The following is a 14839-nucleotide window of genomic DNA, read 5'->3' on the forward strand; positions in this document are numbered from 1 at the left end:
ATACACCTCTGCTCATGAGTGATTACACCCTCCGCCCTCTTTGGGGGAAGAAGAATGAAGGAATGTCCGTCCTGCACAGATTATCTGTGTTTCTTTCTCACCATCAGTAACTGACTGTTACTGACCTACTGGTATCACCTTGCCACCAGACACTCGCCAACTTCGAATGCCAACTGCTACAACTATTGTAGGAGAATCTCGCTGACACCACCAGACTCCTTTGCGGCACCTAGAACCGCTTACTTTTAAGGTAGCTGGTATAGCTGCTACAGCACCTCTTTGCTGTGGGTCGACTGCTACCTCCTGACCACAGATTAGAGTGTAAGCTCTTATCTGTAGGTCACAGGATGCAGCAGGCAATAGGCGTCAGGCAGAATCTTCAAGCAGTGATATTTAATTGCTCAAGTTGACCATCCAGAAGTACAGATGGTGTAATACATTACATGGTCAAACAGAGCTCTTTATATACTGTTTTTGACACACATGTTGACAGGGGGTAAACCAGCCCCCTTTCCTTTTTGGCACCACAAAGTCTAAGATATATTAAATGATTAGCATTGGGATGTGATATGTTCTCTAAACTTGGATTGAAATGCAATTTAAACTTAACAAAATTTACATCAATCTGTGATTTCCTAAATTACTTGTTGTTAGGTTTCCACTCTCTCTAATTAGCATGGGATTTCCTTTCTTACAAACACACATTTCCTTCAACATATGCCTACTGCATCACAAATCAATACATTTGTAATAGAAAAATCAGTACATTTTGCAATTATATACATTGGCGCACTGCGCCACTAATTTATACACTAAATTATTTCTAAATGATTCAGCCACAGTGACATTAATTGAATATTTTTTTTTTCTGTGCAGTCTTTTGGGACTGTATATTCTACATGTTTTGGACATATCCTGCAGTGTATTGTCTGTTAGACAAGAGCGTACCTAGACCCATATTCAACAAGAGACGTTTCCTCAGATCCTCCTAGTTGATTACGAACGTGCGTATGCCCATTTTACGTGCGTTAAAAAACCCCAACACATTTTATGTTAGTTTTGCATGCCTTAATGAATAAGGCCCCGTATATCTAATATACATAATTGTAATAGCTTTTTGTATTCTCGTTTGTAACCGTCTATTATAAAAATATTTAATTTACCTTTTTCAGAACTGTAGAAATCACTATATCTGTATTATCCTGTATTTAACATAACACATAGCTGAGCAGGCTTCCTAACTATACACTGTATTTTAATGTTATACTGTGTTTTATACGCTCACACCTGTTAATAACAATAAGGGGTATTCTATTCTCTTTGTATACACTATAAACATACCAAATGTCGCCTGTGGAACTTGCTCACGTGTACAATTTTTCTATTGGGTCTATTTTTTGGTGCATTTTAGTGCTGTATGCATGTCTTATCTATACAGGGCATGTGTGTCATATGTAAGTATTGGCACAGTGTATCTGTGATGTGTGTTGTTTACCTGTGATGTGTTTACAAGACTCCTCTAGAGTTTTGGTGATATGTTTGCAGGCTTGTGTGGAATTTTTGTGTTATATCAGCAAGTGTTACATCTGTATATAAGTGGGTTTGTGTCTACAGGAATGACACTGTTATAGGGGCTGGGCCATGTATTGCTGATAAGTAATATGTACATGCATACTGTGTATAGTTTAAAAGTTGAGTAAGGTGTGCAATACTTGGAGTAAGGTGTGCAATACTTGGAGTAAGGTGTGCAATACTTGGGAGAAATGCAGTTGTGTATTTTGAGATTTGTGCAATCTTATTATGGTATGCAATGTGTTGTAACTGTGGCTGTGTGTGCAGAGACGGTCTTTTTTTGTTACATTGTGTGTTTTTTGTGTGTCATATGTGCAGTATGTGTGTAGGGGTGGAGTTGTGTATGTGTGGTATGTGTGTAGGGGTGAGAGCTTGGCTGAGAGAGATCCCTTATATTATTCAAAGCCACTCCTTTCCCCTGTGTACTGGGAGAGAAGGGGAGAGAGGGTTCTGCAGCAGGCGCCTGTCCCCCTCCTATGGGCAGAGACTGGGAGGGGAAGAACTTGGAGAGGGGCGGTGTGGTGATACCCCCCTCCCTCCTCTCCCCTGCAGCCCCTGTCTGGATGGCCCCGCGCATGCGCGTTATAGCTGCAGCCCTGGAGTAGAACTGATGTTGGAGGGTCATTCTCAGACAGTTCTGCAGGGCTGCAATAAATCACCCTGCACATTCCCACCCCTCCCTCCCTCTCTCTGTCTGTCTCCCTCCCTCTCTCACTCTCTCTCTCTCCTTCCTTCCTTCCTCCCATCAGCCTGCCACCTCTCACTTTGCAGCCTCTTCTCCCTGCTTTCCTAACCCAGATCCCCCCTCCCCCTTGTCCCCTATTCTCACCCTATAAAATTGGGGATTTGATATGCTCCCCCATACCCTAGCAATTCCTGACAGTCAAGAACACCCTTTATCTCTGCAGATTAGGGAGGTTCTGTGTCAGATAATAGAACACCCCCCCCCCCCTCTCTCTTTATTTCTCACCACCCCACTGATACCCCCCATACAGCAAATATGACTCCTGGATCTGTCTATTAAAAAAAAAAAGGGGGTTACCGCTTCACCTCAATTGGATCTATAGCAAAGAAGACTCAACGACCCTCCTCCAGACAGGGATCCAGAATCCCAGACTGTTTGTTGTGGGGGGGAATATATTGCATATTTCTGAAATCCTGGAGAAAAAAAAAAAAATCAGGAAAAGGATCTATTTTGAAGGAGGATAAGATTCTTTTGGAAATCGTTTTATTTTTATTTTATTTTTTAATATTTTTTTTTCAAGCACCAAAGAAGACAAGGATCACTATTATCCCCCAGACATTGCAACCTGCAAAAAGGTGAGAATGATGACAAGGGTTGTGGGGGGCAGAGAAGGGGGAGGGGTGATGTTTTTCCAGACCTGTTTATTAGCACAGTTATAGTTTATAGTATAATTGGAGCAACTGTGTGAAGAATAAAGGGTTAGTCCTTCAGGGTCACAGAAAGGTGATATTATTATACAGAGGGTAGGCTAACCCCTGGGTGCCTTGTGGTGTGTATGGGACTGTGTTCTCCCCAAGAAGTGTCATGGTGTTGGGCTGAGTGCAGCATATATTATGCATGATACTGAGTATAGGGGGAGACCTGTCACACCAGTGTACTGGAGAGGAGGGGGGGTGATCTGTCACATCGTTATACTGGGGGGAGGGGAATCCAGGGGATTTTACACTATGTACCCCCTTAATAAAAGCCTGATAGTGTCACTGGTAGATTGCTGTATGTCACTATATTCAGCAGTAAGGTGCAATTCATGTTAATACTAAACACCATATATAATGCTGTATATTCATTTAGCAATGTTACAATATTTTGCTTGTTAGTTTGTATAGGAGTGTCAAGTGATACCTGCACGTTAACATATGGGAGATGACTATCCCGTTGTTTGTAGGTCGGATAAGGTGAGGTATGGCTTCTGTTGACTGTATTGTATCATATTTTCCCCTTATTATGTGAGGGACAGGGGACTGTGATACAGTGTTTGTAAAAGGACAGACATATTTTGTACAAAATACGTATTTGTAGTATATGGATATTCATTTAAAATACATGTGTATGTGTCATACAGATTAAGGAGAGGTCTCTGCCCTGATGTATAGAAGCATGGCTGCTTTCAGTAAAATTTCTCATAGTTAAAGAAAATTATTTGTTTTGTCTGTCAGCAAAATAGAATATTGTATGGACACAATTATACAACATTGTTTGTTTGAGTTTCTTAGCCCTGTATTTACAACACTTAAGTTCACTTGTTTAGAGATTATTTGTGCATTATTAAAATGCTTCAAAAGTAAAAATTGCAATCTGGCGTTTGTGTTTACCAGTAAATGTCCAGTGTAATATTTTATAAGGGATGGCAATTCTTATTGGTCGGAGTTTGTCCTGATTTCTGTCATGTGGTCTGTGATTTAGGAGGTAAGGACGAGTCTGTGTATTAGGATAGGAAAGGCCTGTGTCCTGATGTATGTGTATTAGGAGTAAAGAGGTCTGTGTCCTGATGTCTGTGTATTAGGAGGAGGGGAGAGGTCTGCGTCCTGATGTCTGTGTATTAGGAGGAGGGGAGAGGTCTGCGTCCTGATGTCTGTGTATTAGGAGGAGGGGAGAGGTCTGCGTCCTGATGTCTGTGTATTAGGAGGAGGGGAGAGGTCTGCGTCCTGATGTCTGTGTATTAGGAGGAGGGGAGAGGTCTGCGTCCTGATGTCTGTGTATTAGGAGAAGGGGAGAGGTCTGCGTCCTGATGTCTGTGTATTAGGAGGAGGGGAGAGGTCTGCGTCCTGATGTCTGTGTATTAGGAGGAGGGGAGAGGTCTGCGTCCTGATGTCTGTGTATTAGGAGGAAGGGAGGGGTCTGTGTCCTGATGTCTGTGTATTAGGAGGAGAGAGTGGGGTCTGTGTCCTGATATCTGTGTATTAGGACAGGGAAGGCCTGTGTTCTGATGTCTGTGTATTAGAAGGAGAGGAGGGGTCTGTGTCCTGATATCTGTGTATTAGGAGGGGTCCGTGTCCTGATGTCTGTGTATTAGGAGGAGAGGAGGGGTCTGTGTCCTGATGTCTGTGTATTAGGAGGAGAGGAGGGGTCTGTGTCCTGATGTCTGTGTATTAGGAGGAGAGGAGTGTTTTAGGAATTGATGTCTGTGCACTACGAGGACTGGAGACATCTGTTTCCTGGTATCTGTGTATTAGGAGGAGGGAAGTGGTTTGGGTTGTTCCTGACTGTGTATTAGTTGACTGAAGAGATCTATGACCGGTTGTCTTTATATTAAGAGGAAAGCAAAGGTTTGTGTTTTGACAGACATCATAATAGTCCTGATTTAGACAGGTCAGTCCCCATTTAAGGGACAGCATTATCGCACGGGGAGAAAGTGAGGAGATCTGACTGTTTACTACTGCTCTACATAGCAGACCAGCAGTCAGTGGGTGCCAGCACACCTGCCATAGGTGCACACAGCATTGATAAGGTGTTTTGGAGTTGGTTGGGGACGGGCCTGCACTCAAAAGCGCCCCCAATGGGATGTGGCCACGCCCATGATGGATGATCATGCCCCCTTCTCATGAGCGCACCGCTGCACATTGTCCCAATTCCGACTTCAAAATTTGGGAGGTGTGGTATTAGGGTAGGCAGGAGGTCTGTGTCCTAAGCCTTGTGTATTAGGTTATGCAAGAGATCTGTGTCTGATATGTGTATTAGGAAGAAGGGGAGTGGTCTTTGTCCTGATATCTGTGTATTAGGTAAAAGGGGTATGGTCTGTGTATTAGGTAGAAAGGGAGTGGTCTGTGTCTTGATATCTGTGTATTAGGTAGAAGGGGAGTGGTCTGTGTCCTGATATGTGTCCTGATATCTGTGTATTTGGTAGAAGGGGAGTGGTCTGTGTATTAGGTAGAAGGGGAGTGGTCTGTGTCCTGATATCTGTGTATTAGGTAGAAGGGGAGTGGTCTGTGTCCTGATATCTGTGTATTAGGTAGAAGGGGAGTGGTCTGTGTCTTGATATCTGTGTATTAGGTAGAAGGGGAGTGGTCTGTGTCCTGATATCTGTGTATTAGGTAGAAGGGGAGTGGTCTGTGTCCTGATATCTGTGTATTAGGAGGAGGTCGGGGATGTTTGCTGGAGGGCTGCTGGTGGAGAACCAATGCACTGCCTCAGCTGAGAACTGGCTCCTGTTTGGATGAGTGTCCTGGCCTTCCAGTCAGGAGCTGCCTGTCACTTTGAGTCTGTGTGTGAAATTCATCTTCTCTTCTGGCCCTCCAGCGGCGGCCGAGGTTGCCCTCCATAAGTCCCCACTGCAAGAGACTACAAGGAACAGCTACATCTGTAAAATAATGGTGGTCCCGGGGAACACTGGCTCACTCTCATTTACTAGTCTACAGTAAAAATGTGTTGTGTAAAACTCCTACTACAGGTGGACAGCCCCTTTTAAATCCATTTGATCCCAGGTTATTGCAGTAGGAAAACAAGGTGCAATGCAATAAAAAAAACTAAGCCGTCAACTGTGCAACAGGTGAATGTGGGCAAGTTCTGTTCAGTTTGTTTGGACTTATACACATGCACACCGTGGGCAGCTACAACATCCTACTAGACCACACCCATTTCGGGTGAGGTCATACCCATTTCTGGTGAGGTCACACCCATTTCCAGAAGGACACACCTGTAATAGATACCAAAAATTATGACTTGTCTTGTGAAAACCTCACCTTTTGGCCGTTGTGTGTATACAGCATGTGACGGTGTCCCACCATGAAATCCGAAATACATTATTTTAGGCCTGAAAAGCCCTGTGTCTGCTAGTTCTGGGTGTACTAGACTTCATCTATGCTAGATCTGGATATACAACATAAGAAGTATACTATATTTGTGCGTCTTTCCCAATACGCATTTGCCCTGCAGTATTAGGTCCTGGGTACATTGAACATCAGTGTGCTCAGCTCCTGTGTGTGTCTAGATCTTAGTGTGCCAGGTTTGCAGGTTGTAACTATAATAATGTCCTCTGTAGTGCAAACCTCCCAACATGTCAATCAGCCAATAAAAAGATGCACTTTTCCCCATGCCTTCAATAATGTAACAAAGCATTACTCCCATCATACTAAATCACAGCCTACTATACACCAATGCACATAATATAAACGGTGACTGCTACTTTTTGTCAGCCAGTGAAATATTTTATCAATTCAGATCTAGAATTCAGTAAGAGGAGGACAATATGGCAGAGTGTTTGGTTCCACAAGGACTGGAGCCCGGGTCATAGTCTGCAGAATGGCTGCTGTAAGATCACGGGTACAGGACGGGTGCAGATAGGAGGGATCTGTCTGTGTATTCTGATTGTCAGAGGCCCTGTGCGTGTGGGGTGAGTGGGTTTTGTGTCAGCCTGGTTTGATGTGTAGGCCCTTTGTATTCTGGAGCTGGGTGTGTGAAGCCTGTGTATTCTGGAGATGGATTTGTTAAGACTCTGTGTATCCTGTAGTTGGGTATGCGCAGGCCGTGTGTTTTCTGGAGATGGAGTCGATGGACCCTTTGTACTCTGGAGTTGTGTCTATGAGAGCCATGTATGTATTAAGGAGCTATTAATGGGGGAACTGCAAGAATTGTGGACCCGCACTAGGACTTGATGCACAGAAGTGCGCTTATTTTTTACGTATGTTACTGCTTGTTATTTGAGACTTGAACCCCAAAAATCCATCTGCTTTGTGGGTTTGCTGAACCACGTGAAAGCGTGTATTGAGGAAAGATGTCATATGAGTCCAACCGACTAACACTTTAGGACCACACCCCTTATATTTTCCAGTTTCTCTCCTAAAATATACTTGGTCCTGCAATTTAGGAAATAGCTCTGTGAATGTGCCCACTCCACCCTTTTCATTTAAAACTGCTCTACCACACACTTGATAAATTTTAGTAAGTCTCTCCATACTCTAGCGCAGTCATTCCCAACTCCAGTCCTCATGGACCCCTAACAGTGCATGTTTTCCAGATCTCTTTGCTGGAGCACAGGTGTAATCATTACTAACTGCCACATTTTGAAAGATCCACAGGGGGCACCTGGAAAACCTGCACTGTTAGGGGTCCCTGAGGACTGGAGTTGGGATACAGTGCTCTAGCGGGTTACTCGGGGGCGGATCCATGCAGCTCCTCCTCCTGGGGCAGGCAGAGGGTGGTTGTGAGTGGGAGGACCAATCACAAGCTGAAACCTCTTGATTGTGGCTTATGATTGGTCCTCCAGTTCACATCGTTCCGCCCCCAGTTTTAATCTGGAGCTGAGAAGCCTGGTGAATAGTGGGTACAAGGAGCAGCCCCCGGGGCCCTGGCTAAAGTAGGGTTAGTAAAATTTAGTTAGTAGATGGTAGTGCAGATTTAAATAGTCTCCTTCTGCAATACACAATCTATTTTTTTGCATATTGAGACAAATGTTTGATTGCGTAACTGATGCTGCGATCTTGGCCCACAGATTCATGCTTTTCTCTGTGAAATTGGATGCATTTTTGCAAAACTAGGCGCGTGACCTCACCTGTGGTCTTTTTGTGGTTCGTAAATGACCCTTATTGCATATTCTGGTATGTTAGTTCTGAATCTGGGTGTGTTGTGGAGCTGGGGTAAATCCTGTGTACTGTATGTTGAAGCTTTCAGGTGTCGATTCTATCCAATATTACTGATTTTCTTGGGAGCATCCCAATTCCTGTAGGTCAAAATGGGACGTACTAGAAGAAGAGTAAATGGGTGTGGCCTGGGTGAATTTGGGGCAGGACCTCTTATCAGGAATGCTGAAGCTGCCTGTTTGAGACTCTGTGTGTTCCGATCTACAAAACATCCAATCCCTGCCAAAAATCTGTCTTGTCCAACCACGGCAACATTCTGAGGAAACCCCGCCCAGCTTACCATCAATGGAACCTCTTTCAGGGTATACAAATTGGGACAGTCCCCTAAAATCTGGATTATTGGGAGGTATGGTGTAGAGAAGGCCCGGCCAACCTGTGGCTCTCTAGCTGTTGTGAAACTACAATTCTAGATATAATTTTGTAGAATGTACTAAATAAATGATAACTAGAATCTGATTGGTTGCTACAGGCAACATCTCCACTCTTCAAACCAGCCGGAAACTCGCAGCTTGATACATTTACCCCCTGGTCAGCTGAACTAATGAATCTGGGAAGATTGTGACCAGTGATCTAGGATGAATGCTTAGGTCAGTGGTTCCCAAACTGTGCGCCTAGGCTCCTTGGGGTGCCTCGGCCAGGACCAGTGGTAAGCAAAGCGGGGGACTACTTGGTAATAATTTTGACTTAGGGGTGCCTTGAAAAAAGTATGGAGGTCCTAAGGGGGATCCACTGGCTTAGGTTATGATTTAAGACAATTCTTATTTTATAGGCTCTTTTTACACTGTCTATGCAGTGTGGTGAACCCACCTTTCTTCACACGCTTGTGCTCAATGCAGCTGGTTTCTTACCATTAGTGGCGGCCTCTGCTGGTCAGCTTCTATAGTGATCTGTGAGGATTCAATGCCGTTTCCTGCACTGGTCATAACAGCTCTAATAGATCATTACAGAATCTGGCCAGCAGAGGTCCCCACTAATAGGAAGTGTCAGAGTCCTGCTGCATTGACAAGACAGCAAGGCAGACAGATATGTGATTTAATTATTCTTGCTTACAGACTGGTAAAAGCTTTTCTGTCAGTCATCGTTTAATTGACATCCATGTAAATTGAAATCCTGTATTCCTAGTTAGTATTTGCACGGACGCACACAGGGAGCCTTTGACTATTGTTATTATGGAAGGAACTTACATTATGAACAACTTTTGATAAAGGGGACTAAGTTGTAATCCATCAATTGTTTGCTTTACCCACCCAACACCATAAAAATATTGTTCTAAATTTAACTTTATTAATTAGATGTTCAGATATAATAATTTTCAAACTCAGCTCTCAAGGAGTGTTGGCCCAGGATCAAAATCTGTCAGGGGGACCAGAATTGATATGGGTGTGCCTTGTATTATGATCATGTCCAGTGGTCAGGTCATGTTGGGGGTGTAGTGTCCTATGTCTGTATAGAGTGTAATAGAATTGTATTATGATCATGTCCAGTGGTCAGGTCATGTGGAAGGTGTAGTGTCCTATGTCTGTATACAGTGTAATAGGGTTGTATTATGATCATGCCCAGTGGTCAGGTCATGTTGGGGGTGTAGTATCCTATGTCTGTATACAGTGTAATAGGGTTGTATTATGATCATGTCCAGTGGTCAGGTCATGTTGGGGGTGTAGTGTCCTATGTCTGTATAGAGTGTAATAGAATTGTATTATGATCCTGTCCAGTGGTCAGGTCATGTTAGGGGTGTAGTGTCCTATGTCTGTATAGAGTGTAATAGAATTGTATTATGATCATGTCCAGTGGTCAGGTCATGTTGGGGGTGTAGTGTCCTATGTCTGTATAGATGTAATAGAATTGTATTATGATCATGTCCAGTGGTCAGGTCATGTTGGGAGTGTAGTGTCCTATGTCTGTATAGAGTGTAATAGAATTGTATTATGATCATGTCCAGTGGTCAGGTCATGTTGGGAGTGTAGTGTCCTATGTCTGTATAGAGTGTAATAGAATTGTATTATGATCATGCCCAGTGGTCAGGTCATGTTGGAGGTGTAGTGTCCTATGTCTGTATAGAGTGTAATAGAATTGTATTATGATCATGCCCAGTGGTCAGGTCATGTTGGGGCTGTAGTGTCCTATGTCTGTATAGAGTGTAATAGAATTGTATTATGATCATGTCCAGTGGTCAGGTCATGTTGGGGGTGTAGTGTCCTATGTCTGTATAGAGGGTAATAGAATTGTATTATGATCATGTCCAGTGGTCAGGTCATGTTGGGGGTGTAGTGTCTTATGTCTGTACAGAGTGTAATAGAATTGTATTATGATCATGTCCAGTGGTCAGGTCATGTTGGGGGTGTAGTGTCCTATGTCTGTACAGAGTGTAATAGAATTGTATTATGATCATGTCCGGTGGTCAGGTCATGTTGGGGGTGTAGTGTCCTATGTCTGTATAGAGTGTAATAGAATTGTATTATGATCATGTCCAGTGGTCAGGTCATGTTGGGGGTGTAGTGTCCTATGTCTGTATAGATGTAATAGAATTGTATTATGATCATGCCCAGTGGTCAGGTCATGTTGGGGGTGTAGTATCCTATGTCTGTATACAGTGTAATAGGGTTGTATTATGATCATGTCCAGTGGTCAGGTCATGTTGGGGGTGTAGTGTCCTATGTCTGTATAGAGTGTAATAGAATTGTATTATGATCCTGTCCAGTGGTCAGGTCATGTTAGGGGTGTAGTGTCCTATGTCTGTATAGAGTGTAATAGAATTGTATTATGATCATGTCCAGTGGTCAGGTCATGTTGGGGGTGTAGTGTCCTATGTCTGTATAGATGTAATAGAATTGTATTATGATCATGTCCAGTGGTCAGGTCATGTTGGGAGTGTAGTGTCCTATGTCTGTATAGAGTGTAATAGAATTGTATTATGATCATGTCCAGTGGTCAGGTCATGTTGGGAGTGTAGTGTCCTATGTCTGTATAGAGTGTAATAGAATTGTATTATGATCATGCCCAGTGGTCAGGTCATGTTGGAGGTGTAGTGTCCTATGTCTGTATAGAGTGTAATAGAATTGTATTATGATCATGCCCAGTGGTCAGGTCATGTTGGGGCTGTAGTGTCCTATGTCTGTATAGAGTGTAATAGAATTGTATTATGATCATGTCCAGTGGTCAGGTCATGTTGGGGGTGTAGTGTCCTATGTCTGTATAGAGGGTAATAGAATTGTATTATGATCATGTCCAGTGGTCAGGTCATGTTGGGGGTGTAGTGTCTTATGTCTGTACAGAGTGTAATAGAATTGTATTATGATCATGTCCAGTGGTCAGGTCATGTTGGGGGTGTAGTGTCCTATGTCTGTACAGAGTGTAATAGAATTGTATTATGATCATGTCCGGTGGTCAGGTCATGTTGGGGGTGTAGTGTCCTATGTCTGTATATAGTGTAATAGAATTGTATTATGATCATGTCCGGTGGTCAGGTCATGTTGTGGGTGTAGTGTCCTATGTCTGTATAGTGTGTAATGGAATTGTATTATGATCATGTCCAGTGGTCAGGTCATGTTGGAGGTGTAGTGTCCTATGTCTGTATACAGTGTAATAGAATTGTATTATGATCATGTCCAGTGGTCAGGTCATGTTGGAGGTGTAGTGTCCTATGTCTGTATACAGTGTAATAGAATTGTATTATGATCATGTCCAGTGGTCAGGTCATGTTGGAGGTGCAGTGTCTTATGTCTGTATAGAGGGTAATAGAATTGTATTATGATCATGTCCAGTGGTCAGGTCATGTTGGGAGGTGTAGTGTCCTATGTCTGTATACAGTGTAATAGAATTGTATTATGATCATGTCCAGTGGTCAGGTCATGTTGGAGGTGTAGTGTCCTATGTCTGTATATAGTGTAATAGAATTGTATTATGATCATGTCCGGTGGTCAGGTCATGTTGGGGGTGTAGTGTCCTATGTCTGTATAGAGTGCAGCAGAAAAGTTTTATGGCCATGTCCATGGTATATATTCCAGCTTTCAGCTTTCAGCCAATGAAAAGTGCTCTGGTGATGACTCCCACAAATTGCCAGGGCACAGACTTGTGCAGTATGAATGGGGTCAACCCGGGAAATTCCCGGGTCCGAGGTGCAGTATGAATGGTGTTTCTGAGCTGGGACGCTCCGAGCCCCTGCTAAAACCCGGCTTCAAAAACCCGGGATATTGCCGGGGCGGCAGTATGAAAGTGGTATAACTAGTGTGTAATAGTCCTTGTAAGGACCCCTTAAGCAAATAAACAGCACTGCTTGAAGATTCTGCCTGACCCCTATTGCCTGCTGTATCCTTTGACCAACAGATAAGAACTTACATTCTAATCCTCCCTCCCTTAGGATGTAAGCTCGTTTGAGCAGGTCACTTCTTCCCTCGTGTCTCCACACCTGTTCTTCTGCTCCGTCCTTACTCCATTTGTCTGTCCCGGAGTTTCTGAAGCACTGGTACTTTGTGTTTACTGTTCTGTACTGTTTAACCCTGTATGGTTTACTGTTTGTACTATGTACGGCGCTGCGGACACCTTGTGGCGCCTAACAAATAAATGATGATGATGATGATGATAATAATAATCCCTTCCCTGGTTGTCCTGTGTTGAACCCAGCGTCTATAAGTCAACCCTCTGCCCGCTACCCAGCAGTTCTGATCCATAGTAAGCAGTCAGGATGTACCAGCCAACCCACAGCAAAGAGGTGCTGTAGAAGCTATACCAGCTACCCCAGAAGTAAGTGGTTGTAGGCGCTGCGAAGGAGCCTGGTGGTGGCACCAAGATTCTCCTACAACTATTGCGCAGTTGGCATTCGCAGTTGGCGAGTGTTTGGTAGCAAGGTGATATCATCACCATCATCCCCATTTATTTATATAGCGCCATTAATTCCGCAGCGCTGGAGTGGTCAGTAGCAGTCGGTTATTGACGGTGAGAAAGAAACCCAGATAAATTGTGCAGGAAGAACATCCCTTGTTGTTACAAAGCTTTACTACTGTTTTTTTGTTTTCTTTTATTTTTGTTTGTTACCCTCTTTTGTGTCGTCTTTGTGATTTTTTATTTTTTTATTTTTTTTCTACTCTCTCCAGGAGCCACTGTGGCAATGGACAGAACATGCTTTACATCATTACACCTGTTGTTCTTTACTCATCACTTTGGTATTTCGGGTTGGGCTTAAAACAGTAGTGTGTCTTTCTAACTAATGGGGGCAGAATGTTCCAATCACTGGAGTTATCTGTACAAGCCTAGTACACTTGCTTATACCTCGATAAATGGACATTAACGGTCCCAAAACATCGTATTAAACACAGAAACTTTGCTAAACTTGTGACGTTACGCTGTTTTTATCAAGTATTTGCTGGCCAGACACATCTCTATCCATCTAATCCAGGGATACGCTGAATGCAGCATTCGGTGCTAAATATAGCGGAATATAAGAGTTTATAGCAAAATCTGGCTGTAGATCATGCAAATTTAAATTGAATTGTAATTGTAGCGCACAGGACACACGGCAGGTAATTTTCGACTTGTAGTACAAAGTGTGATTTGGGCCATCGGTGTACTGCGATTTGTGCCAAAGTACATGTGTTTGGGCAGCAAGATGGTGGATATTTGCAGAGGAACAAATTTTACACAGACCGAGGGGAAGAGCTAGTTGGAGTGAGGGTGTTTCTTGCAAGCTACGGCGCCCACTTTTGCAGACTGGTCCAAAAACGAGATTTAAGTTTGTGGAGTGATTATTGCAATGCGTTAAGGAGTGGGGCGGGCACATTATTAGGGGCATTCCTGAGGATGGGCAAACAGCCATTTGCACTGTGCAGAAGGACTTTACTTTATACCAGCTCAGAGCCCATGGTCTTTGTGTCTCCTACTGTACTTTTAATGGAACCAATGTTGTGCCTCCAAGTTGCATTTCTGTAGTGAAGCGTATTTCCAGGTGGACTCCAAGCAAAGTCATAAAAACTTCATACCCTTAAAATTTACACATGTAATAAGCACAGTCTTGATCATTGATGGTGTGGTACTCATCATCTCCCGAATCGACTATTGCAATTGCCTCCTTACTGGTCTTCTCAAAATCAGACTTGAACCCCTACAATCTATTATGCATGCAGCAGCTAGATTGATTTTCCTTGCAAACCGTTATTCCTCTGCTGAGCCACTCTGTCAGTCTCTACGTTGGCTGCCTGTATTGCAACAAATCCAATATAAAATTCTTCTACTAACATACAAGGCCGTCAACAAAATTGCACTGACATACATTTCCTCATTTGTCTCAAAATATCTCCCAACTCGACACCTCCATTCTGCACAAGATCTACGTCTCTCTTCCACTCTCATCACATCCCCCCATTCTCGGTTACAGGACTTTTTTCGGGCTGCACCCACTTTGTGGAATTCCCTCCCTCGCACAGTAAGACTTTCCTCTAGTCTCTAAACATTTTCTGAAAACCCACCTCTTCAGACAAGCTTATGATATTCCTCAACCACCATCTTAATCTCCCCTATTACCACCCTCAACACAAGACAACAACCCTCTGACCAACATTGCCACACACACAGCCCACTCGGTACGTTTACCTTTGCATTCTAGGTGGTCCAGTGTGCAATATGATGTAGCACATGCCCTAATCTTGCGAGCAGGGTTCTCTTACCTCTCTGTCTG

General features: G+C 43.5%; 1 protein-coding gene across 1 annotated transcript in view; it reads left to right on the plus strand.

Annotated features, from left to right (window-relative positions):
- Positions 1–2150: 2150 nt before the first annotated feature.
- Positions 2151–14839, plus strand: part of GLIS2 (GLIS family zinc finger 2) — a 35069-nt gene continuing 22380 nt past the window's right edge. The window contains exon 1 of the mRNA XM_075179426.1: positions 2151–2892. The gene's annotated coding sequence lies outside the window, so the exon portion shown is untranslated. The remainder of the gene's footprint in view (positions 2893–14839) is intronic.

The sequence above is a fragment of the Mixophyes fleayi genome, chromosome 7 (assembly GCF_038048845.1).
Source record: "Mixophyes fleayi isolate aMixFle1 chromosome 7, aMixFle1.hap1, whole genome shotgun sequence".
Taxonomy (NCBI): domain Eukaryota; kingdom Metazoa; phylum Chordata; class Amphibia; order Anura; family Limnodynastidae; genus Mixophyes; species Mixophyes fleayi.